The sequence below is a fragment of the Elephantulus edwardii genome, unplaced genomic scaffold (genome assembly GCF_000299155.1).
Source record: "Elephantulus edwardii isolate Elephantulus edwardi_28Jun2011 unplaced genomic scaffold, EleEdw1.0 scaffold00001, whole genome shotgun sequence".
NCBI lineage: Eukaryota > Metazoa > Chordata > Mammalia > Macroscelidea > Macroscelididae > Elephantulus > Elephantulus edwardii.
In genome coordinates, this window is record NW_006399751.1 from 7,456,519 (window position 1) to 7,483,223 (window position 26,705).

Sequence of the window (26,705 nt, forward strand, 5' to 3'; positions counted from 1 at the left end):
TTCCTCATTTCACAGGCTGTGTCTGGAGGACCTGGCCCAATGAGCAAATTCTTTTTGGCCCCTGTTGTCGAGTTGAGTATGACTCATCCTGACCCTGTGAACAACAGCTTTGATTCCTGTGCCATCCTCACAATCTCTGACACATTCAAGCTCATTGGTGTAGTCAGTGTGTCAGCCCACCTGGTTGAGGGTCTTCCTCTCCTGTGCAGTCCCAATCACAAGTTCTGGTCCAAGCAATAACCTCTCCTAACAACATGCTCAGTGTATGCGGGACGAAGCTTCATCACCTTTACCTCCAAGGAGCACGTGGCTGCATCAAGACTTACCTGTGTGATTTTTCTGGCCTCCATAGGATATCCAGCACTCTTCTCCAACACCGCAATTCGAAGGCATCAACTCTTCTTCTGTTATCCTTAGTCACTGTCCAGCTCTCAGATGCAGAGCAAGTACTTGAAAAGACCATGGCTTGAATCAGGCGCACCTTAAGTCTCAAACGTTGGAGCTTCCAGATTTCTCTCTGGTGACTGATTAACAATCTCCCTCATCAACCTGAGCAGGGAGCATGCAGGTAGCCGTCTGGGAACTTCTGGATGGTGCCAGATTCACAGCTGACTAGAACAGGAAGCAGAAAGATCCTTGAGATGAACTCCTCCACCCACCCCTATATTGTATAACTCATCATCTGGCAAATGGGAAAATAATGGCAAGACAGGCCTGTTTGAGAACTAAATGAGTTTGGATATGTGCCTTGTGCAGCTTTGAGAACATGGTAAATGCTTAATAAACATTTGCTGTTGGTAGAGGCCCTGGGTGATGCAAACAGTGACAGAATTTGGCCACTAAATGAAAGGGTGGAAGTTCAAGTCCAGTGAGAGGTGACTTGAGAGAAAGGTCTGGTGATCTCTTTTTGGGAAATGAGCTGCTGACAAGTGGATGGAACCACTTCTATCCTGACACCCACGAGGTCACCAGGACTTGTCTCAACCGCAGCTATTTATGAGATGATTGTTGTTAGTATCCGATTATTTGCCATCAAGGCAGGCATGAATTTCTGTTTAGCGTTTGAAAGGAGATCACTGTGCTGTGCGCGCTTGTCATCAAGCAGGAACTAAGCCAAGCGCTCAAAGCACTTGTGAAAATATTTTGGGGAGGAAATTCTTGAAAAAAGGCTGTTTCTGGATCCAGCATTTCGCTGTCACTGTGGAAGAAAAACGGCTTCACGATTTCCAGGATCTTGCTAGCAAACCGACCCGCTCTCTGCACCTCCCTTCATTTCTGAGACCCTCCCTGGGCGTCTGTCAGGGCACCTTGGGGACGAGAGAGCCTAGGAGCGGAGAGGGGCTGTGAGGCGCTGGGCCACCGCATTCCCCAGGCGCGCGCATTAAGGGCCTGATTAACGCAAAATATTTCCCAGCTTCTGAAGCACTTGATTAAAGTCAATTGGGGGAAAAGAAGATAAGCTCTTACAAGGGCTAATTTGAGGCTTAGAAAATGTGAATGTGTCTAAATCTCAAATTGTAGGGTGTGGAGAGCTGGTGATTGTGGGGCGGGGCGCGGCTGAGCATTCCACGCTGGGTGCGCCCAGCTCTGTCCCCACCCTTCCTCTTTGTGGTCGCGGGCTCTCCCTCTTTGCCTTTCTTCTGCTCGAGAGGGCTTAGATGATGTCCCCTTTTGAAGGCTCGGAGACAGATGGCTTTGGATCTGGAACACAGGCTCAGCTGCCTTCTTCCTTGCCCCAGTTGTCTGGAAAAATCAAAGAGGGTTTAGTGATGCTGTCCTGCGGTGGCCTCTTGATGTGCTAATGGGTCATTCTTGCTGCACTGCCGTCCCTGCTGCACGGACACTGTGGGCAGATCTGAGCTTCCCTTGCAGATCAGGTGGTGAGCTGCCAGGCAGGACGCAGTCGGGTTTCCTGCCACAGATCACATTGGGCTCACTCTTCATCTTTGACAGGAGTTTCTGCACAGATACAGGGGGCCCTCTAGTCCTGGCTGTCCTTCTCATCACAGCGAGGTCTTAAGGGGACTTTGTTTAGTTGGCATGGGATGGCACATAATTTTGCATGGTTACCACAAACGTAGCAACTTAAAACAAGCAAGCAACTAAGCAACCCACCCACCCACCAACCAACCAACCAACCAACCAACCAGCCAGCCAATCAAGCAACCAGCCAACCAAGCAACCAGCCAACCAAGCAACCAGCCAACCAAGCAACCAGCCAATCAAGCAACCAGCCAACCAAGCAACCAGCCAACCAAGCAACCAGCCAAGCAACCAAGCAAGCAAGCAACCAAGCAAGCAAGCAACTAACCAACCAACCAACCAACCAACCAACCAACCAACCAACCAACCAGCCAGCCAATCAAACAACCAGCCAATCAAGCAACCAGCCAACCAAGCAACCAGCCAATCAAGCAACCAGCCAACCACCAGCCAACCAAACAAGCAGCCAATCAAGCAACCAGCCAAGCAACCAAGCAACCAACCAACCAACCAACCAACCAACCACTTCACTGACCTCCAATAGCTTCCAGCCCGTGGTGACTCCATGTGTTTGTTGCAGAGCAGAATTGTACTTCACAGGGTTTTATTTTTATTTACTTCTGTTATTTTTGTTGTGTTTTGGGTGAAGGTCTCCCAAATTAGTGTCCCATTCTGTAATTTATGGTTTTGTTTTATGACATCAGTGTTTCTTTGTATATATATCTTCCCTTGACTTTTATAATATAGGTTCCATACAATATTTGCCCTTTCTTGATTGACTTGTTTCTTTCAGCGTAATGTGCTGCAGGCTCATCCATATTCTGCAGGTGTTATCCTTACTCTTTAATGTTCTGTGGTATTCCGTGGTGAGCATGTCCCATATCTTGTTTATCTGTTCATCTTGCTTATCTGTTTTCTCTCAACTTTAGGTGGAGTATCTGGCAGCGGTTTTGTGACCCCAGTTACTAGAAGATTGGAAGCCTTTTCCTTTTGCAGTGAGACTGGGTAGGTTTTGAATCTTCATCCTTTTGGTCGGTAAAAGAATCATTGCTATCCAGTTAGAACCATCTCATAGCTGACCCTTCACAACATTTCCAGGAGGCTGTAAATCACATGGAAGAAAATCTTTCTCCTGTGGAGTTGCTGATGGATTCGAACTGTCAGAGAGGTATGACCTTTGACTTTGCAGCTCATGCCAGGACCCTCTACTTTAAGGACAACACCCATTTATTAGTTCACAGTTTGGTCAGCTAGAAATCCAGCAAAGGTGGACTCTGCTCTGTGCCTCTGTCCAGAGCGTGTCACATCGCAGAGCTGAGAGCAAGGTGTGTGCATGGCTGAGTCCTTACCTGGAAGCTTTTTGGGGAAACCCATTTCCAATCTGTCTTTCATTTATTGACAGCCTTCTGTTCTTAGTAGCCATAGGACTGTGACGAACCCTATTCCTTGCTGCATGTCCCTGGGGGACCTCTCCCAGCCCCTTAAGGCCATCCTTAACACCTTCCAACATGGTTGCCACCATCTTCAACCAGCAACAGCACCTGAATCCCTTCCTGCTTTGCGTCTCCCCGATTTCCTGTTCTGCCACCTGCTGGAAAAAAAAATCTGCTTTTAATTGACTTCTCTGATTGGATCAAGCCCACTTGAATAATGTCTGTATTTTAAGCTCAGCTGATGCGAGTCTTTAATGTCATCTTTGATATCTCTTCACAGCAGAAATGACAGTAGTATTTGAATAGTCAAGAGGAAATGAGAGTCTTGGGGGGAAGGAGGTCTCAGAATTCAGCTGGCCTCAGTCAGCCTGTCACTGTGACATGGTTATAGACAGGAGCCCATAGTGAAGGAGAGCCTTGACCAGCCTGTCTATTCCCTCTAGGATCCCCAAGGGAAGAGATTCCCAGCAAGCCAGGCAGATGAGAAGCAAGTTACCAGCTGCTTCTTACTCCCAATTATTCTCTGCAGGACTTCTGTATACACAAGGCCCAGGAAGAGCTCTGGGGATGAGGTTGTGATAAGGTTTATATCCTTGTGCTAAGGACACTGTCCTTGTGAGGTTTAGTGGGTTTATTCTTCAACATGGCTTTGCTAGGCCATTGTTTTTACTTCCCCACATGGTGGGAACATGCAAATAGAGTCTGCAGACTACCAATGAGAGGACTGGTCAGTCTTGCCATTCTGCCAGGTTAATTGAGCCAGTTGAGCAGCAGAAAGTGGGAATCCCACTACCAGCAGGCTTCAGTGGCTTCGTGGTAAGGAATTGTGCCGTCAACCCAAAGGCAGGTGTTTGAATCCACTAGCCAATCACAGGAGAAAGGTGGGGAGTCTCCTCTCATGCAGTTTACTGCCTCTGAAACCTCAGTTGGGAGGGTCAGTTATGAGTGATCGACTTGATGGTATAATAACTGCCAGCAAGGAGAAGAAACAGACTGCATTGAGTGCCCTTTGGGGTCACAGAGATTCATGCACCAGATCTAGTAGATTGGAGTAGCAGCAACAGTGGCCAACTAGAGGCTGATGTGACAGAGTTGACTTGGGACTAGGACCCCAAGGAGTTAGAGCCTGGGGCCTTCACCCAAGCTTGCTAGAGGACTTAGAGAGAGATGCCATAACTGGTGCTATAATTGACAGGACTATGATAGCTTTGTAACACTGACCTAAACCCAGGAGGCTGAAGGACAAAGGGTCTGCAAGCATGCTTAAGAAACTGTCCTGATTGAAGAACTGGATCTCATTTCCAACCTGAATTATATAGCCTGTTAACTTTCCCAGTAAATCCCATAATTACGGTCACCATGGTGCTGTGAGCTCTGTGTGACCATTGCAATCAAGCAGTGGTCTCACGAATAGAGCAGTGAGAGGCCTGGGGGGGGGGTGTTGGTGTTAGAATTGGTGAAAGTAGGTGCAGGTGGATGGGGGGTTCAGTTTGGTCTCATGGGACTTGGTTTTATGCTATGGATGTTGTAGATGGGGACAGTTCCCCTGTGTGGAGTTGGTGGAGGTCAAACTAGGCTGTCTACGCTTCACTCTCACCCTTTTCCACACCTCTCCATTTCTAAAACACCCATCACCTCCTCTCTCTTTCTTCTTCACCATCTCAAGACCATGTACCATCTTTAAGTCACTCAAAGAAAAACAAAACAAAACAAAACAAAAAGCCACTAACAACATAACAAGCTGAGGCCATCAGGTCAACTCTGACTCATTGGAAACTCATGTGTATCACAGTACAGCTGTGCTTGGAAGGGTTTTTAATGGCTAACTTTTTTTGAAAGTAGATTGTGGTCTTTCTTCTAAAGAGCCTTAGGCTCATCTTGAGCCTTTAGTCTTTCTTTTAGCAGCCAACTCTGAAGCACGTTCAGAGATAATGCTTAATATTGAAAGATACTATTGTTTTAGGGGGATATAATAAAAAAATACTTACATGTTGGTAGGTACCATCGAGTTGAGCATAACTCAAGGACAGAAGATCTGAACAGTGTTTCTATCTTGCACCATCCTCACACTTCCTGACACACAAGAGCTCATTGCAGCAGTCACCACATCAATTCACCTGGTTGAGGGTCTTCTTCTCCTTCTCCGATTCCCAGTGGCATCTAGCATATGATTCAGAGTTTCTACCCAGACCTTCAGAAATACCTCTAAAGTCTCAAAAATGAGCAAACTTGAGATTGTTATTGGAAGTCCAAGTATGTTCCACCAGTTCAGTGAATTTATCACCAACAAGAAAGGCAGGCAGGTCTGGGCTCCTCTCTCTCTGAGGTCTAGAGGGCCAGGCCGACTCTGGTCAGAGAACTGGACATCTATCCAACTAGACAGTGGTTCTGCTTTTGAGACCCTCACAGCACTTTGCTGTGTGCTTTCCTCTCCCAGCGGCCACCCCAGCACATCTGCTGGCTGCTGGCTGAAGCATGGCTCCTGGACACGGTGTGTCCATGGAAGGAGCCACACAGCCCTGGAGCAGCCCACTGTGGGAGCTGTTCTCAGTGGGCCCCTTGGTTTCAGAGAAGGAGATGGTCAGGGTGTAAGATCTTTCTCCTAGCTCATCCATTTTAGCATAGACAGGGCACCTAGCCGAACTGTGTCATACTTACCTGTCAGTATTTAATAATGTGCTGGCTTATATGCAGCTATGATACTGGAAACTACACACTGATAGTTCAGAAATCAACAGGTCACCCATGATGGACAGGTTCCAGCGACACTTCAGACTAAGTCAGACTAGGAAGAAGGCTTTGCAATCTGCTTACAGAAATTAACCAATGAGACCCTGTAGATCTCAGTAGATTGTTTATTATCTGATACAGTGCTGGAAGTCGACCCCTCTAGGTTGGAAGAGAATAAAAATACACAATGATTCAACAATAGTTTGAAACCCATCAGCGATTAGAAAGGTGGCTCAGGCCCAGGCAATGCTATATTCTATTGTTATCCCTAAGGTCATCATAAGTGGGGGCTGATTCCACAGTAACTAACAAAGGCAGTGCACAAAGCATGGAATCAATTCTTTTGTTAATGTGCCAGCCAGTCTACATGAGCTTCTTGCAACTCAAAGGAGGGCTCTACGTATTTGGCCGACTTAGAATCTGGACGTTTTGAAGTAGAACAAAAGGAAGAGCCTTAACCTTGAGGATATTGAAATGAACTATGAAACTAGAATAATTAAAATAGTTTGGCACGGGTGTAAGAATCAACTGACAGATCAATGAGACGGAATAGATAGCCCCATATAAATTAGGACTGAGTATGGATTTTGAAAGGCTTCAACATGAAAACAATAAGGGCATATCATACAACTAATTATCTTGTGAAAATTGGGTAGCTGGGAGGAAAATCAAGTCAGATAGAGCCTCACCGTTCGCCAGATTCCAAAACTACTGAGAAATTCAACTCCCCCTATTCAATACAGAACTCCCTCTATTCGATATACAATTAAAAGGCAAAAAATAAACAGGAGAGTAATCTTACTGCACATTCATCAGACAAAGGGCTAAAATCGTTATTATTCAAAGAGCATTTGCCTACCAGAAAAAAAAAATCCCACAAGAACAGCCACAACCAATCAAAAGCAAAAATAGGCATGAATGTAGGGACCTGTGAAATAATTTTAAATCAAAGGAATTATTTTTAAGAAATAATCAGGGGAACAAATATCCATTTATAGATAGATGTGTCCATGGTAATATCACTTGTAAGGAGAAAACAATACACAAATGTATATGCTAAATAATGCAATTTCTTTGCTTCTCAATGTGAAGCTGACTGTTCCTCACGTAAAGAAGGTGTGCACACAGGTGTTTGAGCGACCCCGTCACAGGAAGGGAAGGGGGCACCCCACCCACTAGCAATGCATGTACCTCTGTGTGCTGCAATTACATCAGAGTTTTATTTGCTTCTGTATTTTCCATTTTATTTGTGTTTTCCAAATTTCTGTAATAAGCATTTATAAACAACAGTAGTTATTTTAATAAGCCAATAGCTGTTAAATTGTTGTATAAAAAGCTGGAAGTGCTCTGGGAATGAGCTGAACCATGCCATGTTTATTGGTACATAATTCCGATATTGCTACGACGTCATTTCTCTTTATATTAATCTGCTTACTAATTCACTACTAATAAATCCAGGGAACCTCAATTAAAATGCTAAGAGGGTTTCATGCAAGGCTTTTATGATTGAAACTTGACAAAAGGATTCTAAAGCCACTTGGGAAACAAACAAGTAAACAAATAGCAAGCAAGCAAGCAAGCAAGCAAAAAGCCCCCAAAACACCAGGGCTGCCCTGTAAGGAATTGCAACAGAAGATCCTGGATGGAGGGTCTTGACTACAGTAACTGTAACAACAGGCTTGAGTGTGTCAGAAATTATGAGGATGACATGGGGTAAGACAGAGTCCAGATCTATTGTTCATAGGGTCGCAGCAGGTCATACTCAACTCGAAGGCACCTAACTAACAACAACAACCACTACCTCTATTGTTAGGTGCTGTGGAGTCAAATAAGCCTCTTAATGACCTTAATAGCCGAAGTGAACCCTGACCTACCCTGTGCTATCATCTTCATCTCTGACACACTAGAGCACATTACCAAAGTTGCCGGGTCAATCCATCTCATTGTGTGTCTTCTTCTCCTTCATTGATTTTCCATTTTTCGAAGCATGATGTTGCTTTCCAAGGAATAGCTTTATGTAGCTACATGTTCAAAGTATGAGAGATAAAGCTTCCTTATCTTTGCCTCCAAAAAGCACCTCGGCTGTACTTTCTCCAAGATACCTGTTTATTCTTTTAGCAGTCTATGGGATATTCAGCACTCTTCTCCAGCCCCACAACTCTAAGGCATCAATTCTGCATTCTTATTTATTGTTCTGAGACTCTCATTTTTCTTGGTGTTAGCCATAATTTTTACTTACTTGCCTATGCAAAGGCATTTGACTGTGTGGATCATAACAAACTGACATTCTTCTGGTATTCTCTGCTTTCAGCCAGGATCCATCTGACATCAGCAATGATGTTCTTGGTGCCACAGCCTCTTCTAAACCCATATTGAACTTCTGGCAGTCCCCTGTCAATGTACTGCTTGAGTTATTTTTTTTATTATCTTCAGCAATATTTTGCTTATATGTTATAATAATGATACTGTTTTATAATTTTCACATTCTGTTGAATCGCCTGTCTTGGGAATGGGACAAATATTATGAACCTCTTCCAGCCAACTGGCTAGGTAGTTTTCTTCCAAACTTCCTGGCATAAACTGGTGAGCTCATCCAGAGTTGCATCTGTTAGTTGGAACATGTCAGTTGGTATTCCAGTGATTCTTGGGGCTTGATTATTATTTTTTTTTTCCCCAATGCCTTCAGTGCAGCTTGAACATCATCCTTCAATACCATTGGCTCTTGTTCATATGGTATTTCCTGAAACTTCCAGTGTCAACTAATTCTTTTTGGGACAAATTCTGTGTACTCTTTCCATCTTCTTTTGATGCTTCTTGGATCATTCAAGATTTTACGCACAGCATCTCTTAGTGTTGCAACCTATGTCCTAGATGTCCTATGTGGTGTGGTCTGGCCGTTTCTGTAGCTTGGCCCCCCACCTCTTCTGTCTCTCCCACTCCTCTGAGGCTGCAGTAGTCTCGGGTCTGCACCTCAGATTCCCTTGGCAGCCCTGCGCTTGTTCTTCTGGCTCCTGGCATGCTCTTCCTGGCTGCCTTGGTTTCTTAGCGCCGCCTGTCATGTGACATGTCCTTTCCTTCTTTTTGTGTTGCCTTCTCTGTGCCTAACCTGATATTTTTATACCTCAGAGTAAGACACACTGATGTTATCTCACTGACATAAATCCTAGTCCTGAATGGAGTTGCATCTACCGGTACTGGGCTTTAGGACACTGAGCCACAATCTAATCCATAGCAAGAATTCCTCCTATGGCCTCCTCCGTTACCTTGTTACCTCGTGCAGCTCAGACAGCCCCCTTCCTCCAGACACCCCCTGGTTACCCTCATCTTCAAACATATTGTGCTGCTTTCTTACTTCAGTATCACTTGACACTCCCTAAAATCCTTGATTCCTCTATTTGTATTCTGTGGCTGGCCTCTCCTCCCCCAGTGGGCTGGGATCCCCCTGGGCGGCCTCTGAATCTGTAAACAATACTCAGAACAGGGAGAGTGCTCAAAGTGTGAGGCTCAGCGGACAGCTTCCAAACCTGGAGCTGAAACTCGTGATACCTTAAATGAAAAGAAGGTGAATTTACGTAAAACCCCAGAGAGGGGGGTGCTTTTCCAAACTCCCAGAAAAATGAAAAGTTGTAAAGAAAACACCTTCTTCAACAGCCGATCACAGAGACCTCTCCAAGGAAGGTGTAGTTACACTATCTTGAAGGATGGGAAAGTTCAGCTGTCTGAACACAGGGGGACAGAACATTTTAAAGGAGCAAACTGTGAAGAACAAAGGAGTGATGGAGCAAAGAGCATGGTGGTCCCAGAGCAGTGGGTGTCAGGGCTGGATGACATGACGTCAGAGAAACAGGTGGCGTCCAGGCCAAGAAGGGACACAGGGAGATCGAAGAATTTATTAACAGTGGGGTAAAAAAGCTGGGCAACTAACTTGAAAGATTGGTTAACTAAAAGGTTAGTGGTTCAAATCCACTACACATTCTATAGAAGGAAGATGAGTCAGTCCGTGTCAGTAAAGATTGACAGCCATAGTGACCCTATTGGGCAGCTCCTGCCAGCGGAGTTCTGGTGGCCTAGTGGTAAAAAGCTGGGCTGCAATCCCAAAGGCATAAGACTCAAATCCACCAGATGCTCTGTGATAGAAAGATTGGGCAAACTCCGCCCACATGATTTACTGCCCCGAAAACCCTCTGGAGGGTCAGTTACGGGTCAGTTCCAACTCAACAGCACACAGCAACACCACCACCACCACCTCCGGGCTCTTGGTTGCTCTGAGGTGGAATCAACAAGATGGCAATTGTCATTGTTAAGTGCCGTTGAGTCATAGGCGACTCATAGCGACCCTGTGAATGAAAGTCCTCAACACTTGTGTGGCTTTCATCCTCTCTCCACGTTCATAGGGTTTCCGGAGGCAAGCTATTACGGAAGTGGATGCCACTCCTGCTTCCAAGCTTATTTCAACTGGGGAGCTCCACCAAACACTGTCCTCCATGGGTAACCATTATCGCATGTGACACGTCAGTGTCACAGTGTTCAGCTTCACAGCAACCACAAGTTACCATGGTATGGCAAGTGGACACACCAGGGCTATACCACCTAGAAGAATGTTTGAACAAAAACAATGAAAAACTGGTCTGAGGGCCGCGGATTAGAAGTCACCCACCTTTGGTTTGGTAGCATCACTTTCTCTCCACTAGGCCAACTGATCTCTCCTATGTTGATGTTATTGTTGTTAAGTGCCATCGAGTCATACACGACGCTATGAGGGAGAGTCCTCAACACTTGTCTGCCTTTCATCCTTTGACTGGGTTTTGCTGTGAAGGAAACAATAAGAGGATTTTTTTAAAAAAATTGTATTTTTTTAATAATTTCAATGAACATCTACAGAGATTTTGGACTTCCACAAAGGAGCGACATGATCCAATTTCAGTTTTGACATGATCACAGAGGTGGTGAGGCTGGAAGGGAGAACACCAGCTAGATGGTTCTTCTACACAAGTAGGGGGGGGGAAAGCCAGCACAAAAAAGGAATCCCAAGATAAGCAACAAACCAGGAAAGGCGTGTGTATCATTTTACCAAAAACTGGTCTCCTGAATTCATAGCACATTACGTTTTCAAAGAGGACTGGAAAAGAAGAAAAATGGGTGGGAGCTATTAACAGGCAGTTAATAAGAAAACTCCCCACCTCATCTCTCTCACACATGTACATACTTTCCTCTAAACAAAACAACACTGCACAATAAATTGCCAATTAACATATGAAAAGACAGCCACAGTTAATAATAACGGAAGAGATACATATCAAAACAGTAATAAGATTCCATTTTCCATTTCGCATATTGGCTAATAGGAAATGTCTTTAGTTTTTCAGTGCTGTCCAGACTTTAGGAAAAAGAGCCCCATATACAGTACACAGGAGAAGCGTGTATGGAGGGGCTTTTAGGGTAACTTCCCTGGAGGACAGTCACACCACACCTTTGAAGACTTGAAATACACAGGACGCCTGTTCCAGCAATTTCAGGTCTGAGAACTTAAGGCCTTGGCGGTTCCCCCACCATGCTCCTGAGCGCACATACGAAATACTTACAACAGCTCTGTTGATAATAGGGGAAAAAATCCCTACTAGACACAGATGACCACTGTCAAGGGTCTGGTTAAACACATTGTGGTGGATCCGTTAATGGAACACTCTTTTCTCATTACAAAAGAATGAGGTTAGCTGGGGAAAGGAGGGTGAGAATGGTTGTTCAACTCCAAGAATGTAGTCAGGGCCACTGAATAAGACTTGGAGAAAACAGCCACTTGGTATATGTTCTGCTGCATCTATTCTCACCACTATGATGAAATATATGATAGAAGAATGAACCTAAGGAAATAATCGATGAATTCGCCTCTCCCCCCCAAAAAGGTATGCATTGGTATGTAACCCCATCCAAGGTATTCTGTTACATGATCAAACAAAAAGAACAAGATGTAGGATAATGGAAAACATCCACATACACATATAACCTTGCATATAAGCGTACAGGCATGTGAGGAAAATGTTTTCTGGAAAGGTGTGTTAGAAACTATGAACAGGGTTCCCTTGGGGGGAAAAAAGAGGCTGAAGTTGGGGAGGGAACGAGGAAGACTCTTATTTTTCATTTCATACCCTGTGGTGTTTGAGTTTTTAAATATACTTTATTAGGCTAACAAAAATACGTGAGAAAGTAGGAAACAAGGAAGCTACCATTATTCCAGGCACAACAAACAATAATAACCCCTAATAATGAATAATGAAGATTATTTATGAGCCCTTGCCTCTGCAGGGCTCTGCACCAGCTCCGAAGCATTTCTTCAGACGTGACTTCATTCACTTCTCATTCCTCCGGGCAGTCACGGTTACCCCGCATTCCTGATGCAGGTGGGGGAGCTCAGTTCCGGTCAGGCCCCTGGCCCCTTCCTGGGAGTCTTCCCACTGATCTAATGATGGAGACAGAGAGCATCAGTCCAGTAGCAAGTTCCGGTTTCCTCAAACACGTCCATCTGGGCAAAAGCTATGCTGTGTTCATCCATCTTCCCCGAGTGAGCCTCTCCTCTGCAGCGTGACCTTGGGCAAGTCACTGCCACGTCGTGGATACGCTCTGCCATCTTTCCTAGCTCTAAATAGCTTTGATTTATGCGAGATGTCTTGCCGAGGTAATTGAATTTTCAGGGTGGTGTGCCATAACTCATTCCTAAAAGTTTGAACACAAGTTCATGGACGACATTCAAAGAATCGGGGTCCCGAGTGACCCTGTAAATCACTCATTCCGTAAAGCACGGGGATCTTACCCGTGCAGCTACTGCTCAGGGAACAGGTGCAGCAGCCCTCGTGGGCTTTGCTCTGTTTCTGACTTGGGCTGAGCTCCCTTCTGCAGGAGGAGTGCTGTCTTTCTTTCCCTGTAAGGGCCCACATGGCCCTTTGCTAAGAGTCCAAAGTCACCTCTAGTAATGCACGTGTCCCATTTTGTTAGTGGCATTCAGGCTTCGAGAGTCTGCATGGTGCAAACTGTTAATGTGCATAACTTCCATAGTCTGTGGTTCTAGTCAACCCAGAAGCACCTTGAAAGACAGAACTGATGATGTCCTTCTGAAACACCAGGCCTGGAAAGCCCCTTGGAGCGTAGTCATACCCTGGTACGTCTATATCTGAATCACCTGGATCACCGTGGGTTGGTCAGCTCAATGGTAACTAGTGTCTCTGGTGGTGTTCACCCACCTTCTCTAGCAATATTATTCCTGGAGTAGACTTTGAGCTCAACACGCTGGGAATATTACATCTGCTTGACACATGTTGGTGGAAGAGATAAATGAACAGCCAGTCTTGACTGACTGACTTGGCATGCCCTGCTGTTTGAAACTTTGTGTCTTTGAGTTCAGATCCTGGGGTCTGAGACATTGTAGTAATTGTTGTTAGGTGTTGTTGCGTCAATTCAAACTCATAGTAAGCCCATGTGACAGAGCAGAACTGCCACTTAGGGTTTTCTTGTCTGTAACCTTTATAGATGCTGGTCTTTCTTCTTTGGAGCCTCTGGTAGGGTTTGAACCACCAACCTTTCAGTTGGTAGTGAGTGCTTAGCTCTTTTGTCACCACCAAGGCTCTTTGGTCCCCTGCTTCATCTGTTCTTGACAGAAAGGCCATCTACAAGTGGGGGAATTCCGGGTAACTTATGTTGATTTTCCCTGGAAGTGTCCTTGAAGCAAAAAGTCAAGCCCACACGATTTGGGATGTAATCTTGGACAGTTCCAATATGGAAATGATGCGAGGGAGGAAACAAGAATGAAAGGCTTCACTGGCCTAATAATGCACTCAAAGTTTCGTCCCAGGCCTGTTGTCAGTAGAAGACAGGGTCACGCAGGAACAGCTTCATACAATGTGTTTATTTTAGAGACGTGGCAGCCACAGCCTTGAGAGGAGATGGTCTCTCTAGGTGCTGCCTCAGAGGTCATTGTGGCCAAGCCATGGGAGGTGGTGCCAACGTGGGCAGGGCACTGGCTGCCTTTGTCCTCACTCTCCTGGAACAGGGGTGTGATAAGCCTCCCCTTTGCACATCCGCAGCGGGGATAGCCTGGTCTGGCCACGCATGCGCACAGATACAGACTGCTCACTAAGCGCACCGGCACATGGCAGGCGGGGCTGCCAGAGGAGGCCGAGCTGGGAGAACACCGGGCCAGAGGCAAGATTCTAGACCTCAATTTACTGCCAACACTAGCCATGCTGGTTTGCTGCTGTCCAAATTGAAGCCTTCTTGGGTGGGAGCTACTACTGTTTGTCGGCTCCAAACTGCAAGCTCTGTCTCCAAGAGTGAGACAGAGAAGCACTTTGCATAGACCCCAGGGCCTTGTTGGGCTCCAGGTGGTCATGGAGAGACGCCTCGTTGCAGACCACTCTCGGCTTCTGGATCTGGTTGGGAATTCCTCCTGTGGGAGTATTAATGGGTTCATTCTCCCTCCGTTCACCCTCCCAGCTGTGGTGGAGATGGGCCAGTGGGCAAGAGGACACTGTGACAGATGGCCACCTCCCATGAAACTGTCTTTAAAGGAATCTGCATTAGTATATTGGACAGCATCCTAGGGAAAATGCTGGGACTCTTGGACTCTGGCCCTGGCTGTGCCACTCAACTTGGTGGGTGGCTTGGACAAATCTCTTTCATGAAGCCAATTTCCTCCTGTGACAGGTGAGAATTCTACTGTCCCTGAAACAATCCTGCAACTGCATCTCAGGCAAGATGGGGCTGGTGGATAGGACTGAAATGCAGGGGTCAATACCTCTCCGCAAGTCCTGTTATTTCTGGGGAAGGAGCAGGGCTGGAATTCAAAGTCTGGAGAATGGGACTGGGAACTTACGTGGACAGTGTTGATGTCCAGGAGGTAGCATTTAAGATCAATTTGCTAAACATTTATCATGTCCATGCCCACTGCTAGAAGTGAAGATGGGGAAGGGGCAGTGCATGAGCCCTGGCCAGAAGGCTCAGTTCTAGTTGGGGGGACAGACTGGCAAGGCCATTGCTGCCCAAAACCAACTGAGGGTGAGAGTCAGGATGTATACCAGGGCAGAGAACTGTTATTTTTGTTAGTTGCTGTCAAGTTGATTCCGACTCCTGTCAACTCTGTGTGTTACAGAATAGGGGTTTTCAGTGGCTGTGTCTGGCCCTAAGGAGATCTCCAGGCCTTTCTTCCGCAGGACTGCTGAGCGGTTCAAACAAGGAACTTTTAGGTGAGTGGTGGAGCACATACTCTGTGCAACTCCTCAGGGCCCGGCAGTGTTGTTAGGTGCCATCACATCGACTCTGACTCATAGTGACAGGTTGAAAGCTTGTCCTGTCCTGTACCTTCCTCACCATTGACCACCTGTGCTTAAGCCCGTTGCTGCAGTCACTGTGTGACGAGGGTCATGTGTAGATGAGCAAGAGTCACTAAGGCCGATGAGGTCAGGGCAGGAGGTCTCATAGATGTTGTGTTTTTTTTTTAAAGATTGCATGAATTCGATGACAAAGATAACTCACAGGGCTTTCCTAGCAAGCCACACTTCATGCAGGAGGGACACTTTTGAAGAAGCAGGGGGTGTTTGGGAAAATGTCAAGAATGAATTTTAACAAGTTTAAATGGATGGTTTCTGAGAACTGGCCCGTACATCTGATATGGCTCCCTTGCGTTATTATGAAAAACAGAAATGGGAGAGTGTGGCTCCTTGACCCCCTGAGAAACACGACCATCAAACACGGACAGCTGCTCAGACTGTCTGAGTCACCAATGCGAGGACGCTTCAGAAACATGGCAGCTGCGAGACAGGCAGGCTGATAGAGGTGACGGCGTGAGCTGCTGACAATGAGGGGAACTCTCTCTCCTGGCGTGTGATGCCTGCGGGGTTGGATTCACAAAGTGGCCCCTTCAGAGCTAAGCCTGCGAGCTTCCAAGCACAGGCAGCTCCCCTGGCATCCTGTAACAATGCAGATTTGGGGTTGAGGCCTCAGGTCCTGGGCTTCGAACAGCTCCAGCTAAACAAGCTGCTAGACCTCAGTTCATACTTTTCAGTAGGGAAGTTTTAGCACTCTTGATGTCTGTGGGCTTGCCATCTGCGTTTGTAAATAAAGTTTTATTGGAACACAGTCATCCACATTTATTTACACATCATCTACATCTGCTTATTGAAAGTACTTCCAAAAAATGATCAGAGGCCTTCAATATGAATTATACCTTAACACCAAAAAAAACCCCAAAATGCCTCACAATTGGACCAATAGTCAGCATAATAGATGGAGAAAAGATTAAAGTTGTCAAGGATTTAATTTTTCTTAGCTCCACAATCAATACCCATGGAAATAGTCAAGAAATGAAAAAAACGAAACAAAATATGTTCCATTGGGAAAATCTACTGTCAGGAGCCTCTTTAGAGTGCTAATGAGTAAGTATGTAATTTTGAAGACTAAGGTGTGCCTGACCTATGCTAGGCCATGGTATTTTAAGTTGCTTCATATGCATGTGAAAGTTGCACAATGATTAAGGAAGACTGAAAAATATTTGATACTTTGTTTTATGGTGTTGGAGGAGAGTAATGGATATACTATGGACTTGCAAATATATTATGCAAGAAGTGCAAACCAAGTGTTCTTTAGAGGCAAGTAGGGTGAGACTCCATCTCACATATTTTGGGCATGTTGTTAAGAAGTGCCAGTCCTTGGAAAAAAGACAGCATGTTGTGAAAAATGGAGGGTGAGTGAGAGCGAGACCCTCAACAGGATGGAGTGACACAGTGACTGCGACAACGGGCTTGAGCACGGTGCAGACTGTGAGGAAGATACAGGCGAGGGCAAGGTTTCACTTTGTTGTTCATAGTGACACGATGGGTCAGAGTTAGCCCGATGGCACTGAACAACAGTGTGTCTGCTTGCACATTACAAGGGCAGAGTGGGTGGTTATGACGGGCTGCACGGCCTTAAAACCTAAAATATTTACTGCTGCTGTTACTGTTGTTAGGAGCTGTCAGCTACAACTCACAGTGACCCTGTGAACAGATCTGAACCCTCCCCTCTCCTGTGCCATTATCCTCGCCTCTGACACACTTGAGCCATTGTTACAGGCACTGTGCCAATCCATCTTACCGAGGGTGGTCCTCTCATTTGCTGGCTTTCCATCTTTCTAAGCACCGCCTATCTTTTTCCGAGGACTGACCCTTCCTAAAGACACGCCCAAAGTACATAAGACAAAGTTTCACCATCTTCACCATGTTTCTAAGGAGCATCCCCGGTTGCACTTTCTTCAAGATATATTTGTCCATTTGACAGTCCGTGGCATGTTTAATATTCTTCTCCAACACCATACCTCAAAGTCATTGCTTGTTCTTCTGTCATTCTTATTCACTGTCCAACTTTCAGAGGGATAGCAAGTATTTGACCGAGTGGTAAGAAGCTGGGCTGCAATTTCAAAGGCACGCAGTTTGAATCCACGAGCTGCTCTGTAGAAGGATGGACAATCTCCTCCCATGTGATTGAAAGGATTTGCTCATCATACACATTGAATAGGTTTGGAGAAAGGATACAGCCTGATGCAGACCTTTATTGATTTGAAACAGTGCAGTGGTCCCTTACTTCTTGGACAACAAATTTTTGGTCTAGGTCTAGGTTTCAGATGAGCACAAACAATTAAGCGTTTTGGGTTTCCCATTCTTTTCACTGCTAGCTATAATTTTTTATAATCCACAAAGTCAAAGAAATGTCTTTACATCATCAATAAAACACAGATAGACATCCTTCTAGTATTTTCTTCTTTCGGGCAAGATCCGTCTGACATTAGCAATGATCCCTGGGCTGTGTATGAACCACACACGTCTTCAGCCTGTCACGTTTCTGGAGAAGCTGCTATGCATGCTAGTTGTAGTGTGTGCTTCCGTCTGGTGGGGCTCTGTATAACTCTGAATTTGTGGAAATGGGTCTTACCTCACCATTTGCACCAATGGAGTCCATTTGGGACATATGTGTCCCACATAATTATATATACTAAAAAAATCCTGATTATCTCAAAAGAATTTTAGTCCTTAATTTTAGCATACCTCCCATTAATGAAAATAGGGTGTATATATAGAAATAAATATATATTATATATTTATACATATATATATATTAATTGAAGCGGCATCTAATTTGATCATGAAAGGATTAAATTAAACTAATATGCATGATAGGGTATAACATACATATTATATATTTATATAGGTATATGTAAATCAAAGCATCACCTAATTGAAATGGTTAAATTAAACTAACAAGCATGATAGCATCTGTGTGATTCTCAACAGCTTACAAAGCACTGCTCTATCTCTTACATCGTTGAGATTCTCAGGTAACCTTGTGTATGATGTTTATTCCTATTTTTCAGGTAAGGAATCGAAGGTTGAGAGAAGGCAGTGCCGTTTCCCAGCACTGAGGAGTGGTGGTGGGACACCGACCCAGATCCTCGCTCCCCACCAGCGGTGGCCGCGGTTAACTTCCCTCCCACTTTAGAAACGCTCAGTTTTGCTGACATTACAAAGCTGTCCTCACATCTCCCTGATCCTGGCCAAGCCGCAGCCCGCTCTCTCCTGCCTTGCTCCCCTTGTGTGCGTCTCTGTCCAGATGCCTTTCAAATGAATAAAAGATTCTAAATCTTCTTCACAAATACTCTGCGGGTTTCCAGGCAGCCTTTCTACAGATTCAAACAAAGTCTCCAAAGGGGCTTGGTTCCCTCTTCTTTTTGGTTTCCGGAATTATTTTAAAGCTAACACATTAGACCTGTATTCCAACCCAGGTACCTACCTGGTAATTGACTCACAAATGGAAGCTGGAGCGCGGCCGCTTGTGGTGTTAGCACTTGAGGCTACTGCAGGTCACCGGGAAGATAAATAACCTCTAACTTGAATTCAATTTCATTTCCTCTGCCCCAGTGAAACTTTTTCACCTGTCAGTTTGGGAACAAAGAACCAGCCTCCTTGAATCTGACCTGAGTGGGCTGTTGTGTTCTGGAGGTGCTGAGAGATAGATGTGGGCCCGCGTTAGGCTGGCCCTTTGCCCTGGGACATGGGAGTTGATTGGATTCCAGCAACCCAATTGGTTTTCTGTTTTAAATCCCTTACCTTTCACTTTGGGGAATGAGGTGTCCAAACCACGGAGGCAGCAGGAGAGAAGTCCCACTGCTTGGACTCGAATTGGTGTTTCAAGTCTCTACCTCAGTCAATCAGGGAATCAATTTCTGACGAGCCTCTCTGAGCAGGGAAAATGCTAAACAAAGTAATCTGCGATTAAACACCTAGTGGGAAACGCACTTTTTCAGAGTAGACAATAAACATAATTGAAGGGTATTTGGTGATTATCAGCCTTTGGAGTTTTATTGCACTCAAGTGAGCTGATCAAACTGGGTTTTGATAACATAGCCTGGATTTACTGAAAGAGATAATTTTGTCTTTTTGGTGCTTTTAATAAAAGTGATTACGTGAATAATTACCCTTGATTTCATTTATGTGTGTGTGTGTGTGTGTGTGTGTGTGTGTGTGATCCACTTCCTAAACAACATGCCTCTGAAAACTTTATGAACTTTGATAAATGTTGATACTTATAGAAAGGTTTCAGGCCTTTTGTTCGTAGGGTCACTATGATCATGCTCAACTTGAAGACAATCAATATATATGTATATATACACATATATATATATATATATATTTTTTTTTCCCTTTGGTAATTAATCGATCTCAAATCATAGAGAAACAAAACATTCGTTAAATGGGAGATGGGGAAGTATGAGTCCTTGCAGATCTCCCTGATCAGTCACTGATGGCATTAGTCAGGGGGGCTTGGTAACAAACTGTGACTGTTGAACTTGAACTGGTTTAAGCAAGAAAGGAGATTTATGGGAGACTGTGAATACAGCACACGGAATCAAAGGACGAGGTTAAAAACCAGACCATGAAAAGCCAGGAAGCAGGACAAGTCCCACCCACTGCCTTCCTCCAGTCGATCCTGACTCCCTGCAGCCCTCCATCATCTGCCAGGCTGTAAATCTTCGTGGCAGCTGATTGCCCATCTTTCTCCCACGGAGAGGCTAGTGGTGGATTCGAACCATTGACTTTTCAGTTAGCAGCTCAATATTTAACTCGTGGAACACCAGAGCTCCATCTGTGGAGCCCAGGGACAGGAAATGGATACTGCCAGGCCTCTCTGTCTCCCATCTTGACCTTTAGCCTGGGTCTCTGCACCAACAGGGCCACTAGCTGCTTGAGAGACTCAGAAAAGAAAGGTCAATTTCTAAGGGGGAGAGGATTCCGATTGGCTAGGCGTGGGTTCCATGCCTAAGCCCTGAGCAATCACTATAAATATAGATCTGGGGTTGGGTTAGATTTTTTTCCTTCTGCTACAATCACACTTCTGTTCCTACCCAGGCAAATCCCAAGCTGCCTCTCACCATCCAGCCTAGCCCCAGAGATGCCAGGGCTGACCTCACATCTCCCCACCCCTGCTCATGGGCTGGACAAAGCAGAGGCTCCAAGCCTGACACACGGGCCTCGCCTGGCCCACCCTCACCCCACACCCCGGCCTCCTTACCATGGCCTGCAGTGGGCTAGCCTGCCACCTTCCATCACCATGCTGTTCCCCAGGCCAGGGTGTCCTCACCTGGACCTTCCTGGCTGTTCCCGACTCACCCAGCAAGGCTCAATTCAAATGTTGCCAGGACATGGCCAAACAGAAATGATAGCTTGGCTCTCCTTGTTCCCACAGCACCTCGGTATACCTCTCTGCCCCCTGTCATTCTGCACTATGATTTTATTTCGTTGTCCAGCCCCCCTCTCTGTGGCCATGTGCCCCTATAGGTGGTCGAACTCACGCCAAGTCTCCTGGGGGAAGCGTTGTGACTGATCTGTGTCAAAGGCCTGTGGGGGTTTCTGGAAAAGCTTGAGATTGATTTTCTTCATGTGTCCCTTCTTTTGACCTAGACCTTAAACACCCAGGGAATAGGGATCAGCTGTATCGCCTGTCTCTATAATGATGACTACTTCTGGGGGCGCCCACAGGCCCACACTGCATTTCCTCCAGGATATGGGAGGATGAGAACCATCACATTCCTGCACCCAGCTCGGGCCACAGCGCCATGTCTCCTTTCACGTGACCACACTGACTGTCAGGGAATGTTTTTATCATCCTGCCTCGCTCAGAAAGCAGAGTTCTTGATGCAGGTCATTTCTAAGTCAGAGGAGATGGAGTCTCCACAGCCCAGCGCTCAGAGAGAAGCCCTGCCAGAGCCTCCTGCTTCGGGAGACGTGACATGTGCTTTTGCAGCACACCTGTAGGGTGACGAAAGGTAATTTAACACCTGTCCAACCTCCTGGGTGGCTCCCCAGTGGGTTAATGGGATGTGGGCCTCAGTGCAGAGGAGGTGGTGTTACACGGAACCTGCACCTCCTGCAACAAGCCTGCTCTGTTCTTGGTTCCTATTCACACGGGCTTCTCCTTCAGCTCTGTTTGCCCAAACCTTCTTTTCTGGTTCCCTTGAGCAGTGTTTGAGGATGTGGTGGTGGAGTTGCTTACTGAGTCTTTCTGCTCTGGGCACTGGAATCTGAGATCCTTTTGCCATCATGTTCTCCCAGGTCAAGGCTTCTGCAATGTGCAGGGACCCAGCCTGTTATAGTCTTAAAAACTGTTCCCTGAGAAAGAGAATGCAATCATGAAATATAGTGAACTCATCAGAAAGTAATTTTAATTATTAGGAGCCTTGGGTGGTACCAGCAAATGGCTAATGACTTTGGCTTACCCCAGGAGTAGAGGCTTGAATCTACCTAGCGGCACCTTGCAGGAAAGACCAGGTGATCTAACTTCCAAAAGCTGAGCCATCACTAACCTCACACAGCACACAGTTCTACCCTGTCACACGTGGAGCCGCCATGAGTTAGAGTTGAATTGATGGCACCATACTTCTACTCAATAATGATGATTATTTCAGGTAAAATAATATTCAGCTTGGATAGGACAGCAACTTCCCTTTTCTTCCCTTTTGGGGACAGGTCAAATTACTCGAGCCAGTGTCTCAATATTTATAGGTGACGGGGCCTTAGAAATTCAGGCCGGTGAAGTTGTGTCTTATGCTCCGTTAACTAATGCAAAGTCAATGAGACAGAGAGAGAGAGACTGGAGAGGGAGAGCAATCTACGTGGTCTGGTGGTTATACCTGTTCCTGTCCTCCAGGAGTGTAATTCCCGATGATTCCCAGGCATGAGACTGCAGTGCTGCTCCTGGGCGGTCTGCAACTGGTCTCTTAAAGGAAGATCCCCCTGGTTGTGACCAGTGTTGACAGAGGCATGCTACTTACATACTTCCTTCTTTATCACACAGACCGTTAGCGATGCCATTATTCATCATAACGTACTCTGCTGAGGAGAGCTATATGGACCATATGAGGCAAATTGCAGTTTATGGACAATTTGGAGGATTCTCACTGGAGGATTTGAACAGATTTCCCGTCCCCCTTTCTGTGCTGAACGTTAGGCCTCAGTCTCTGGGTCAGATGTGCCTCCACTGAGATGATAGACACGAAGGTGAAAACGGCATAGACATTAGCGATGGCCATTGCTCACTGGCCGCGTGGCTCAAGCAGCATGATGAGTGTTCTCGTGAATTATCTCCATTGCATCTGCACAACATGCGTGTGCATCAGTGCTTTCTGCAGAGGTACGTGTGCCATAGCGTGCGCTTTGGTGACTCTTCAGTTGCACATGTCCACCCTCCACCTTGATCAAGGTGGACATTTATTGCCCTGCACATCTCCTCCTTTCTAGTTTGATTAGAAACTAGAAATAGTCCCACTGAGGCGGCCATTGTTCCGGCTTCTAATGCCACCTAGATGTCTATTCATACAAATGGAATTATCCAATATAAACCTTTCAGTATTTGGCTTCTTTCTCTCAACGTAATATTTTCTGACACTCACCTATTCTGTATTTATCAACCATCCATTTTTTATAGCAAAAAAATTTCATGGTATTCATACAAGACTGGTATCCACTTCCTAAATAACATGCCTCCAGAAACCCTATGAACTTTGATAAACGTAGATAATTGTACAGGGGCTTCAGGCCTTTTGTTCATAGGCTCGTTATGAGTTGTGCTCCACTCAAAGGCAGTCAACAACAATATCATACTGCATTTGAATATTTATATATCCACAAATCAGATGTTATTTCCATTTTGTAAATAAAGAAATGAAGGCCTGGAGGTGCAAGGTAAGATTGTTGTTGTTATGTGCCATCGAGTCGCTTGCGACTCATAGTGACCTATGTACAAGAGCCCTAAATGCTGTTCTATCCTGTGCCAACCTCACCATCTTAAACACACTCATTCCCACCACTCCACTCATAGAATTGATCCATCTCATCAAGGGTCTTCCTCTCCTGTGCCGTCCCTCCACTCTCCCAAACATGATGTCCCTCTCCAAGGACCAGTCCCTCCTCTCAACATGCCCAAAGTATGCCAGACGAAGTTTCAGAATCCTTGAATCCAAGAAGCAGTCGGGCTTCACCCTCTCCAGGACGAACCTGTTTGTTCTCTTAGCAGTCCATGGCATATTTAATACTCTTCTCCAGCACCACAGCTCAAAGGCATCAATTCTCTTCCTATCATCTCTATTCACTGTTCAACTCTCTGACGCATAGCAAGTAATTGCAAAGACTATAACCTGGATCAGGTGCACCTTAGTCTCCAGCCTGACATCGTTGCTCTTCAGTACTCTTGAGAGGCCCCTCACAGCTGACTTTCCCAATGCAATTCATCTCTTGATTTCCTGGCTGCTGTTACCATGAGCGTTGACTGTGGAACCAAGTAAACTAAAACTTTAACTATCTCAAATCTCTTCACCATCCATACTGATGCTGCCAGTTGGCCCAGTAAGTTATGTAAGGTCAAAGAGCTGACAAGTGGGACAGCCTGGATTTGAACCAGGTTCTCTGATACTTCAAAAGTGCTTAGTCACTGTCTCTGTGTGGAGTCTCCCACGAGCTCATGGTTTCTGGTCCTAAAGAAGCCTGCACAGAGGATTGTGTGCAGATGGAAAGCATGCGTGTTGACTACGACTCATCCCATGCCCTGGAGGCGATTCTGACTCCTGCTGAGTCCCTGTGTGTGGTACAGAACTCTGCTCCAGCGGGTTTCCAGTGGCTGCATTTTCAGACACAGATCCCTAGGCTTTTTCCTCTAAGACATTTCTGGGTGAACTCGAACCAACAAGCTCTTTTGGTGAGCAGCTAAGAGGCATAACTGCACTGCTCAAGCTCTCAAGCCCAACCACCATGATGAGTGCTGTCGACGGCTCTGCACATTGGAGCTCTGGTGGCCTGGTCTGTAGGGAGCGAGACGCACTGCTAACCCAGCGAAGGCCCCTGTCTGGTGGTTCGAATCCACCAGCGACTCTTCAGGAGAAGGGTGAGCAGTTTCCTCCCGTGTGATTTACAGTCTTAGAAAAGTCTCTGGAGAGTCAGTGATGTGTTGATTCTGACTTGATGACAAGGAGGTTTTTTTAAAATTCATATTGACTACAACACAATGTCCTAAGTATACCCGCACCACCACACATTATGCTGCCCTTTGTCGTAGTAGTTTCCTTCAGAGGAACTAACTCTGAATAAAAGTCAGGCATTTCCTAAGCTAGGAGACCGGTCCATCGCTTGAGCCAGAATCCCCCAATCCTTTACTCAGAGTCTTGATGCCTGAATTTAGCAGAAGAGGTATTACTTTGATGTTCAAATCGTGCCTTTGATCAAAAGCTTGCTGGCTCCCTCATGTCTCTTAGAACAAGACAGTAGTTCTATTGTGCTGGCGCGTGCTGTAACATTTTGGACAGCAGAAATGACATTTACATGAAACAGCCATCCTTGGAATGCACGAGATAAGACAATTTCAACAGCCCGGCAAAGAAGAGTCCCCAGCGTTGACTTTAAATCAAACAGAAGTAATAGTGTGTCATCCTGGCTTCCCCTTCTCTTCCCGGTGTTAATTAAAACCCTGATAACAGAACTCAGTCAACATCCACGGGGGGAAGACCAAAGCCAGGCTGAAAAACGTCCAGATGAAAGTCCAGTTAGTCAGAATTAAAACCAAAACATCCCCTACGCAGTCTTCTTTCTCATTTGACTTCACGATGAGATGATTAATATGTGGAGGTAATTTCTCTGGACACCCCCTGTTGTACTTCCTGAATGGAACCATTTGAAATAATTGAACAATTACTTTGTGCAATGTTATCAAAGTTTATTAAATTGTTCTCATCAGCTTTGTCCAATTATCAAATTCAGCTGATTTGCAAATTGCAAAGCAGAGTAGTTGGTGCAAAGGGTACCCAGAGCAGAACTGAGTTACTTTGGAGTCAGGGGGAGCAGAAAAGGCTGTTTGGGTTAAATCTTTGCCTTGATTGCTTCGGAAGCTGAGGCTCAGGGAGTGGAGAGGTTATGGCTGAGGTTCCCACAGGCTACAGACAGGGTCGGTTTGCACCCACCTCTCCTGGCTCCTAACCCTGGTTCCCATCTTTCCAAATGGGAAAACCCCAAACCGTTCCCAAACTGGTCCTGAGCGTATGGCCACATCTCCACATATCTCACTTAGTTCCAATTCAGACTTGACATTGAACATACACTTGAAATGCAAATCCATCTGACAGGAGAGAAAAAAAAATAATGGTGGGTTACTGTTTCACTCGGAGCTTGAGGAACATGAATAGGTTGAAGGCAGTTTGATAGAGAATGAAACAGGGTTCTTCAAGGACAGAAATCTGCTTTGAACACTTCCCTCTCTGTCCTGGTTTCAGAACCCTCCTCTTATGTCTAGTCTATGTTTTTATTTTAAAACTCTCATTGTGGCAAATGACCAATATAGGTAAAAGTGAGAGAATCATTGACTGTATCCCACATGATTTATCACTCAGCTCAACAATTACCAGCCATGAGTATGTGGCCACTCCTGGTCTCTGTTCTCTTCATACTTTCCCCCCACTTGCCGGATCATTTGAAAACAAAGTGTAGAGATGAAACATTTTGCCCATAAATTCTGCTGTTTGGACTTCGCTTACTTTTATTTATATATATTCTCAGGTCGCTGTAGCAGCGATCAAGAAATCAAAAGACATGTTGCACTGGGCAAGTCTGCTGTTGAGGACTTCTCTTAAGTCTAAAGAGCAATAATGCCAGTTTAAAGACTAAGGTGCACTTGATCCAAGCCATGATCTTTTCAGTCTATATATCTGAAAGTTGACAAGAATAGTATCGGTAGAAGAAGAATCTATGCCTTTGAGTTGTAGTGTTGGAGAAGAGTACCGAATATTCCGTGGACTGCTAGAGGAACAAGCCAGTCTGTCTTGGAGGGACATCCTTACAGGGAAGGATGGTGAAACTTTGTCTCACACACTTTGGACATGTTGTCAGGAGAGGCCAGTACTTGGAAAAAGACATCAAGCTGGGAAGAGTGGAGTGTCAGAGAAAGAGGGGAAGGCCTTTCACAGGATGGTATGGAATGAGTGATTATTTTACACTGGGCGCTTCG